Raw genomic sequence first — 10,266 nt, 5'->3', positions numbered from 1 at the left:
AGAAATAGAACAAGCTATTAATCAACTCCCCAGGAAAAAATCCCCAGGGCCAGATGGATTCACATGTGAATTCTACCAAACATTTAAAGAACAATTAGACCCAATGTTATATAAATTATTTGAAAAAATAGGGGATGAAGGAGTCCTACCAAACTCCTTTTATGACACAGACATGGTACTGATACCTAAACCAGGTAGATTGAAAACTGAGAAAGAAAATTATAGACCAATCTCCTTAATGAATATTGATGCTAAAATCTTAAATAAGATATTAGCAAAAAGACTTCAGAAAATCATCTCCAGGATAATACACTATGATCAAGTAGGATTTATTCCAGGAATGCAGGGCTGGTTTAATATTAGGAAAACTATTAATATAATTGACCATATTAATAATCAAATTAATAAGAACCATATGATCATCTCAATAGATGCAGAAAAAGCATTTGACAAAATCCAATATCCATTCCTACTAAAAACTCTTGAAAGTATAGGAATAAATGGACTATTCCTTAGAATAATCAGGAGCATATATTTAAGACCTTCAGTAAGCATAATATGCAATAGAAATAAACTGCAACCTTTCCCAGTAAGATCAGGAGTGAAACAAGGTTGCCCACTATCACCGTTACTATTCAATATAGTACTAGAAACGCTAGCCTCGGCAATAAGAGCCGAGAAAGAGATTCAAGGAATTCGAGTAGGAAATGAGGAAATTAAACTATCACTTTTTGCAGATGACATGATGGTATACTTAGAGATCCCCAAAGACTCTGCTAAAAAGCTACTAGAAATAATTCAAAATTTCAGCAAAGTGGCAGGATACAAAATAAATCCACATAAATCCTCGGCATTTTTATATATCACTAACAAAATGCAACAGCAAGAGATACAAAGAGAAATTCCATTCCAAACAAATGTTGAGAGTATAAAGTATTTGGGAATCCAGCTACCAAAGAAAAGTCAGGAATTATATGAGAAAAATTACAAAACACTTGCCACAAAAATAAAATCAGATTTAAATAATTGGAAAGACATTCAGTGCTCTTGGATAGGCCGAGCGAATATAATAAAGATGACAATACTCCCCAAACTAATCTATTTATTTAGTGCTATACCAATCAGACTCCCAAGAAACTATTTCAATGACCTAGAAAAAAATAACAACAAAATTCATATGGAAGAATAAAAGGTCGAGAATTGCAAGGGAACTAATGAAAAAAAAAAAAAACTCAGAGTAAGGTGGCCTAAGTGTACCTGATCTAAAGCTATATTATATAGCAGCAGTCACCAAAACCATTTGGTATTGGCTAAGAAATAGACCAGTAGATCAGTGGAACAGATTAGATACAAAGGACAAAAAAGGGTACATATATAGCAACCTAATCTTTGACAAACCCAAAGATACCAACATTAGGGATAAAAATTCATTATTCGGAAAAAACTCTTGGGAAAACTGGAAATTAGTATGGCAGAAATTAGATATGGATCCACACTTAACACCATATACCAAGATAAGATCAAAATGGATCCATGATTTAGGCATAAAGAGGGAGATAATAAATAGATTAGAGGAACAGAGGATAATCTACCTCTCAGACTTGTGGAGGAGGAAGGAATTTATGACCAGAGGAGAACTAGAGATCATTATTGATCACAAAATAGAAGATTTTGATTACATCAAACTAAAAAGTTTCTGTACAAATAATACTAATGCAAACAAGATTAGAAGGGAAGTAACAAATTGGGAAAATATTTTTAAAAACAAAGGTTCTGACAAAGGTCTCATTTCCAAAATATATAGAGAACTGACCCTAATTTATAAGAAACCGAACCATTCTCCAATTGATAAATGGTCAAAGGATATGAACAGACAATTCTCAGAGGAAGAAATTGAAACTATATCCACTCACATGAAAGAGTGTTCCAAATCACTATTGATCAGAGAAATGCAAATTAAGACAACTCTGAGATACCACTACACACCTGTCAGATTGGCTAAGATGACAGGAACAAATAATGATGAATGTTGGAGGGGATGTGGGGAAACTGGGACACTAATACATTGCTGGTGGAGTTGCGAAAGAATCCAGCCATTCTGGAGAGCAATCTGGAATTATGCCCAAAAAGTTATCAAACTGTGCATACCCTTTGACCCAGCAGCGCTACTACTGGGCTTATATCCCAAAGAAATACTAAAGAGCGGAAAGAGACATATATGTGCCAAAATGTTTGTGGCAGCTCTTTTTGTAGTAGCTAGAAACTGGAAGATGAATGGATGTCCATCAGTTGGAGAATGGTTGGGTAAATTATGGTATATGAAGGTTATGGAATATTATTGCTCTGTAAGAAATGACCAGCAGGAGGAATACAGAGAGGCCTGGAGAGACTTAAATCAACTGATGCTGGGTGAAATGAGCAGAACCAGAAGATCACTGTACACTTCAACAACAATACTGTATGAGGATGTATTCTGATGGAAGTGGAAATCTTCAACATAAAGAAGAGCCAACTCACTTCCAGTTGATCAATGATGGACAGAGGTAGCTACACCCAGAGAAGAAACACTGGGAAGTGAATGTAAATTGTTAGGACTAATATCTGTCTGCCCAGGTTACATGTACCTTCGGAATCTAAAGTTTATTGTGCAACAAGAAAATGATATTCACACACATGTATTGTATCTAGACTATATTGTAACACATGTAAAATGTATGGGATTGCCTGTCATCGGGGGGAGGGAATAAAGGGAGGGGGGGATAATTTGGAAAAATGAATACAAGGGATAATATTATAAAAATATATATATAATAATAAAAAAAGAAATAAATGTTGAAAAGCAATGTTTACATATACTTGGAAAAGATAAAATTATATTAAATTTGAGGAAAATATTATTTTTGTTACTCTTGATTCTGCTTATTTTGAACTTTATTATTTCATTCAAGTCAATCCATATTTTTCCTAAGATCATGGACCTCCTCATTCTTATAACACACTTAGTATTCCATCACTATTATATAAAACAACTTATTCAACCACTCTCCAATTAACAGGCATCCCTGTAATTTCTAGTTATTTGGCATGACAAAGAGAGATGCAATAAATATGTTAGAACATATAAGTTCTTTTTCTTTCCCCCCTAATTATCTTGGGGAACACATCTAATGATGGTAATGCTAAGTCAAAGAATATAGGCACCTTTATAACTTTTTGGGCATTGAGCTCCAAAATATATGAGTTTATAATTCCACCAACAGTGCATTAATGTTCTGATTGTTTTCCATTTATTATTATTTTCTTTTATTCAATTTTGAAAATACCCTTTCCACACAGACAACTTAAAACTCAGAAGCACATATCTTCAAATCCCCTATTTCAGCTTTTTCCATCAATGTGTCTGTAACAGAAATGGACTTTAAGTATACTCAGCAGAATGGTAGAATAAAGAGGAAAATACAACAGTTTGAAAATTACTTTCTTTACAACCATTTGGTCACATATGTTTCTATTTTTCAGATGATAAAATAGGCTCAAAGAGGTCTCTTATCTTTGTCCTTGCTGCTGAATAGCAGAATCAAAATTTTAATAATTGTAATTATTGAATAATAATTGGAGCAGAAGATATTTTGGAAGTAGTTCAGAAAAGTTGTGTTTCAATCAGTCACAGTGAAGAGGAGGGAGGCAGTTCAGCATAGGTGCGGCACAGGGACCCAGTGTAGTGTGGCATCTGCACATGGGGAATCTACCAGGAGCCTCTTAGTCAAAATACAGTATTGTCTACTCTGTCCTAGTTCAGAAGTCAGTGGATTAGCATATTAGCTGTGAAACATCCAAAGCAACTACAAAAGGCAAATAATGAACCTCTGAACCCCAGAATAACTCAGAAGTTGGCCACACCCACCCAGTATAGGAAAGAAGTCAGAGCACCAGCCCAGGGAAGTATAAAGCTGCTGTTGCCTGTAGAGGAAACTTGGAACAATCTCCCATTTTCCGTAAGAGTAGACCTCAAACTTTTAAAAATCAGGAAAAAAAGGAAAAATAATTCTAATCATAGACAGCTTTTATGGTGACAAAAAAGGACAGAATCCTTCTCAAATCATGCGGACACTAAATACAAATTACCTCTCTGTATTTCTTCTAATCTTCAGTGCTTTGGGGCTCTAGATGAAGCCCCAAGGGATGATATAAGTTGGTCCCCTTCTCACAAGAATCTCTTGGAAAAATTCAAAAAGGATGTTAAAAGAGAGTTAGAAGAAAAATGGGGAAATGAAATGAGAAATTTGCAGGAGAGTTTGGAAAAAGAAACACAGAAATTATCTGAAGAAAACTCAAAATAGATTTAGTGAAATGGAAAAAATCATATAAATCCTTACAAAGTAGATTTGATGAAATGGGAAAAGCATATAACTCATGACAAAATGTATTTGAAAATGAAATCAACTTGTTGAAAAACAGAATTTGTGAAATGGAAAAAAAAATCCAATGAACAACAAATTTAAAAGTTCATTTAGCCAAAAGTTGTAAGGGCCCTTTAAATGGGCAGACACAGTGCAACGGGAGATTTGAGTCCCCCAGGAAGTAATCTCTGTGGATATTAGGACTGCCTTATAGGTAGGATCTTAGCCACATTGAGATAGCTTTGTAATGGGTGACTCTTGCTGACTGGCTGTGTGCGTGACCTCACAGGCCCTTTATAAGCCCACTGCAGACAGCAGTCAATGTCTTTAACCTGGCGCTCTTTTCCCTGGCTCCCCAGCCTGGGTGGCCAAGCCAAGATGGATAGCCAAAAGAGGTAAGGATTTTGGTAGTAAACATGTGGATCTTCTGACCAGGTGTTCACTCAGGAACCAACAAGTCAGAGCATCAAGTCAGGGCATTATGTGAGTAGGTATAATAAAGGCTTTTAAGATTACACGTGGCTGTTCTTGAGTGTGCTACTGGTTATTAAACTGTAGATTCAAGAGATTGTGGCCAGAGACCTTTGAAGGCCTCAAAGGAGGTGAGCCGTGTAGAGTTGACACTGCAAAGGTCAGTGGTCAAAGGTACTCTGTTTGGCCTAGGACAGACTAGTAATTGTAACTGCCAGGAGTGCATGTTACAAAAAGCAAAAGAAGATTAAAAAGCTAACAAAAAATAATTCACTAAAAATTAGAATTCAACAAATGGAAGTGAATGATTCAAAGAGACATCAAGAATGTGTCAAACAAAATCAAGAAAAAAGAAAAAAATAGAAAAAAATATAAAATACCTCAATGAAAAAACAACTGATCCAAAAGATAGAGAGAATTTAAGAATTATTGGACTATTTGAAAACCATGATAAAAAAAAAAAAAAGAGCCTAGCCATCATCTTTCAGGAAATCATCAAGGAAAACTATTCTGCTATCCTAGTACCAGAGGTTCTATTGAAAGAATTAACCAATCACCTTCCAAAAGAGATCCCAAAATGAAAACTCCAAGAAATATTGTAGCCAAATTTCAGAATTATCAAATCAAGAAGAAAATATTGCAAGCAACCAGAAACAAATAATTCAAATATTGAGGAGCCAAAATAAAGATTACACAGGACCTACCAGCTTCCACTTTAATGACCAAAAGGCCTGAAATTTGATATACCAAAAGACAAAGAAATTTGGATTGGAGCCAAGAATCAACTATCCAGCAAATTTTTTTTGTATTTTTTTAAATCTTTTTTTTAATTTAATTTTTATTTTATTTTATAATTATAACTTTTTTTTGACAGTACATATGCATGGGTAATTTTTACAACATTATCCCTTGCACTTACTTCTATTCAGATTTGTTCCCTTCCTCCCCCAACCCCCTCCCCCAGATGGCAGGCAGTCTTATACATATTCTAGATACAATATATGTGTGTAGAACCAAATTTCTTGTTGCACAGGAAGAATTGGATTCAGAAGGTAAAAATAACAGTTTACATTCATTTCCCAGTGTTCCTTTTCTGGATGTAGCTGGTTCTGTCCATCATTAATCAATTGGAATTGGATTAGCTCTTCTCTATGTTGAAGAAATCCACTTCCATCAGAATACATCCTCGTATAGTATCATTGTTGAAGTGTATAATGATCTTCTGGTTCTGCTCGATTCACTTAGCATCAGTTGATGTAAGTCTCTCCAAGCTTCTCTGTATTTCTCCTATTGGTCATTTCTTACAGAACAATAATATTCCATAACATTCATATACCATAATTTACCCAACCATTCTCCAATTGATGGACATCCATTCATCTTCCAGCTTCTAGCCACTATGAAAAGGGCTGCCACAAACATTTTGGCACATACAGGTCCCGTTCCCTTCTTTAGTATTTCCTTAGGATATAAGCCCAGTAGTAGTATGGCTGGGTCAAAGGGTATGCACATTTTGATAACTTTTTGGGCATAATTCCAGATTGCTCTCCAGAATGGTTGGATTCTTTCACAACTCCACCAACAATGCATCAGTGTCCCAGTTTTCCCACAGCCCCTCCAACATTCATTGTTATTTGTTCCTGTCATCTTAGCCAATCTGACAGGTGTGTAATGATATCTCAGAGTTGTCTTAATTTGCATTTCTCTGATCAATAGTGATTTGGAACACTCTTTCATATGAGTGAAAATAGTTTTAATTTCATCATCTGAAAATTGTCTGTTCATATCCTTTGACCATTTATCAATTGGAGAATGGCTAACTATCCAGCAAAATTAAGCATTATCTTTCAGAGAAAAAGTTAGAATTCAATGAACAGGTAATTCTCATTTATTTCTGGTGAAAAGACCAGAGCTGAACAGAAAATTTGATATTCAAATACAAAACTCAAGAGAAGAAAAAAAAAAAGGAAAAAAGAAAAGAAAAATAAAACCTTATTTTAAAGGTTAAAAGTTCACATCCCTATATGGGAAGATGGTATGTTTAACCCTTGAGAACAATATTTCTGTTATAATTAGAGAGTACAAGTAAAAGTTAACTTTATTGTGATAATATAAAAAAGAAACTAGAGCTGGAAAGAAGATTTTATTGGAAGAATAAGAAAATAAGGGGTGAAATGGGATAAAATATGTCTCTTAAAAAGTCAAAAATGATGTATTACAATTGAGGAAAAGAAAGAAGGAATGAGCATTGTGTGAATTTTACTCTCATCAGATTTGGCTCAAAAAAAGAATATCAGACATATTTAGATTCACAGAGAAACTTGTCTCACCCTGTAGAAAAGTAGGATATAAAAGGGGAAAGGAAAGGGGGAGGCTAATAGAAAGAAAAACAGAAGAAGAAAGGGAAAGGTATAACAAAGGGGGAGGGGCTACAAAAGGAGAAGGCTATTTGATGGATATGGTGGTCAGAAGGAAAATAGTAAGGTAGAGGGAAAGTGAGAAAGGAAAGAGAAAAGTATAATTTGTGGAAAATAAGATGGGGGGAAATACAGAATTAGTCATTTTAGCTGTGAATGTGAATGGGATAAACTCTCCCATAAAATGGAAGCAGATAGCACACTGGATTAAAAGCCAGAACCCTACAATATGCTGTTTACAAAAAATATATTTAAATCAGAGTGATACATATAAAGTAAAGTAAGAGGCTGGAGCAGAATCTATTATCCTTCAACTGAGGTAACAAAAAAAAAAAAAAAAAAAAAAGCAGAGGCAGCAATCCTGACTTTAGATAAAATCAAAGAAAAAATAGATCTAATTAAAAAAGATAAGGAGAGAAACTACACAAAATCAAATACAGAAAGATAGAAATAGTAAATACATTTTTTCCAGATCATGATGCAATAAAAATCACATGTAATAAAAGACCATAGGAAAAGATATCAAAAATTAATTGGAAACTAAATTGACAGAGTCTAATTTTAGTAATGCTGAGAGTGTAAATCTAAATTGAATATCTGAAGTCAGGTGGAAGATATACTTTCCAATTTACATTTCTTAATCTGAGAGCCAGGGTTTATATACTTTTTAAGCCAGTGTTATATTAATACCAGCTATCTCCAGCTGAAGTCATGTACATTCCAGGGTTAAACCTGGCGTAAACCACCAAGGTACTTATCAAAACAGAATTGTAAATAGCATACTTCTGATGCTTATCAATACCAACAGAATTGTAAATAATTAGGATGTTTATCAATACCAAAATATTTATAAAAACAGTTGTAAATAGCAGAAATCATACCAATGTATTTATCAAAACAGTTATAAATAACATAATTGTGGTGCCTTGTTTCTGTCACATGCATTCTCCATCCTACATTTGTCTCAAGTATGTCTTTTAATCATTGTTAGGGAAGTGATGAGCCAATGCTTTGAATTTTTTGCCCTTACAGAGGACAAGTCTCAAATTATATCTGCATTGGACTCTTCCTTTACATGGATTTATTCAATAATGATCTTCTACATTAAATAATCTAATTCTAAAGAGGATTAGAATGGGTGAAACAATAACTCATAGACACAATCAATAATTTCACTCAAGAGAATAAAAATAGTGATTCAACATACAAATATTTATAGGATGCAACCAAAGCAGTTCTTAGGGGAAATTTTTTTATTAGATAAAGAGAGGGTCAATGAATTGGGCATTACTTTTATGACACAGATATGGTATTAATACCTAAACCAGGTAGGATCAAAACAGAAAAAAAGAAAATTATAGACCAATTTCCCAAATGAATATTGATGCAAAAATCTTAAATAAAATATTAGCAAAGAAATTACGTCAAGTTATCCCTAGGACAATGCACCATGACCAAATACAATTTATGAGGCATGCAGGGCTAGTTCATTATTAGGGGAAATATTAGCATAATTGCCTATATCAGTAATCAAACTAACAAAAACATATGATTATCTCAATAACCAATAATCATAAGATTATTTCATTAGATGCAGAAAAAGAATTTGAAAAAATCTAACACACATTCCTGTTAAAAACACTAAAGAATATAGGAATAAATGGAGTTTTCCATAAAATAATCAGTAGCATCTATTTAAAACCATCAGCAAGCATCATATGTAATGAGGATAAATTAGAACCATAGCCAATAAGATAAGGGATGAAACAAGGTTGCCCATTGTCACCATAATTATTGATCAGAGAAATACAAATTAAGATAACTCTGAGGTACCACTGCACACCTCTCAGATTGGTTAAGAAGACCAGAAAAGATAATGATGAATGTGGGAGGGGATGTGGGAAAACTGGGTTACTAATATATTGTTAGTGGAGTTGTGAACTGATGCAACCATTTTGGAGAGCAATTTGGAACTATGCCCAAAGAGCTATCAAACTGTGCATACCCTCCAGCAGCGTCTCTACTAAATCTATATCCCAAAGAGATCATAAAGGAGGTAAAAGGACCCACATGTGCAAAAATGTTTGCAACAGCTCTTTTTGTAGTGGAAAGAAACTGGAAACTGAGTGTATACCCATCAGTTTGTGCATGGCTGAATAAGTTATGGTATATGAGTGTTATACAATATTATTTTTCTATAATAAATTGTTCAGTAGGGTGATTTCAGAAAGGCCTGGAAAGACCTACATGAACTGATACTAAGTGAACAGAACCAGGAAATCATTGTACAATGTTGTACAACAACAAGATTATATGATGATCGATTCTGATGGACATGGCTCTTCCCAAAAGTGAGATGATTCAGGCTAGTTCCAATGGCCTTGTGATGAAGAGAGCTATCTATACTCAGTGAGAGGACTGTGGATACTTAGTATGGATCACAATATAGTATTTTCTCTGGGTAAGAATCATGGTTTTAAAAATAATAATTTTTTTAATTTATTGAAGAAAACAAGTATTTATATAATATGGTACAATAAAAATGATTACACATGAAATTGAAAATTGATTGTGTATAACTTTCTCTTTTTAAAATATATAGTAAAATTATCAAGTAAATTTTGTGTTTATTTTTAATATTAGACATGTATTTTTAATCTTCCTGAGGAGAGGGTTTCTGTCTGTTTTTTAGATCTCTCCTTTTTGGCACCTCTATGGAAGACATCTTTATTGCTAAGAACATATTCCCAGCAAGGAAGTGACTTCAGGATACTTTTCTGATATTAGAAAATTCTAGTATTTATGCATTTCTCTGTCCCAGGAGAGGAATAGTAAGGTTGTTCTCCAAAGCTATCCACATAGTAATACATATAAGAAGATATATACCATTTTTGTCTTAGTATTTTTTCCCAAGTTAAATGTCAAAATATTTTTAACTTTCATCATTATGAAATTTTGAGTTCCAAATTGTTCTCCCT

The sequence above is a fragment of the Sminthopsis crassicaudata genome, chromosome 4 (genome assembly GCF_048593235.1).
Source record: "Sminthopsis crassicaudata isolate SCR6 chromosome 4, ASM4859323v1, whole genome shotgun sequence".
Lineage (NCBI taxonomy): Eukaryota > Metazoa > Chordata > Mammalia > Dasyuromorphia > Dasyuridae > Sminthopsis > Sminthopsis crassicaudata.
The sequence above is the reverse complement of the archived record's forward strand: the minus strand, read 5'-3'. Positions refer to the sequence as shown.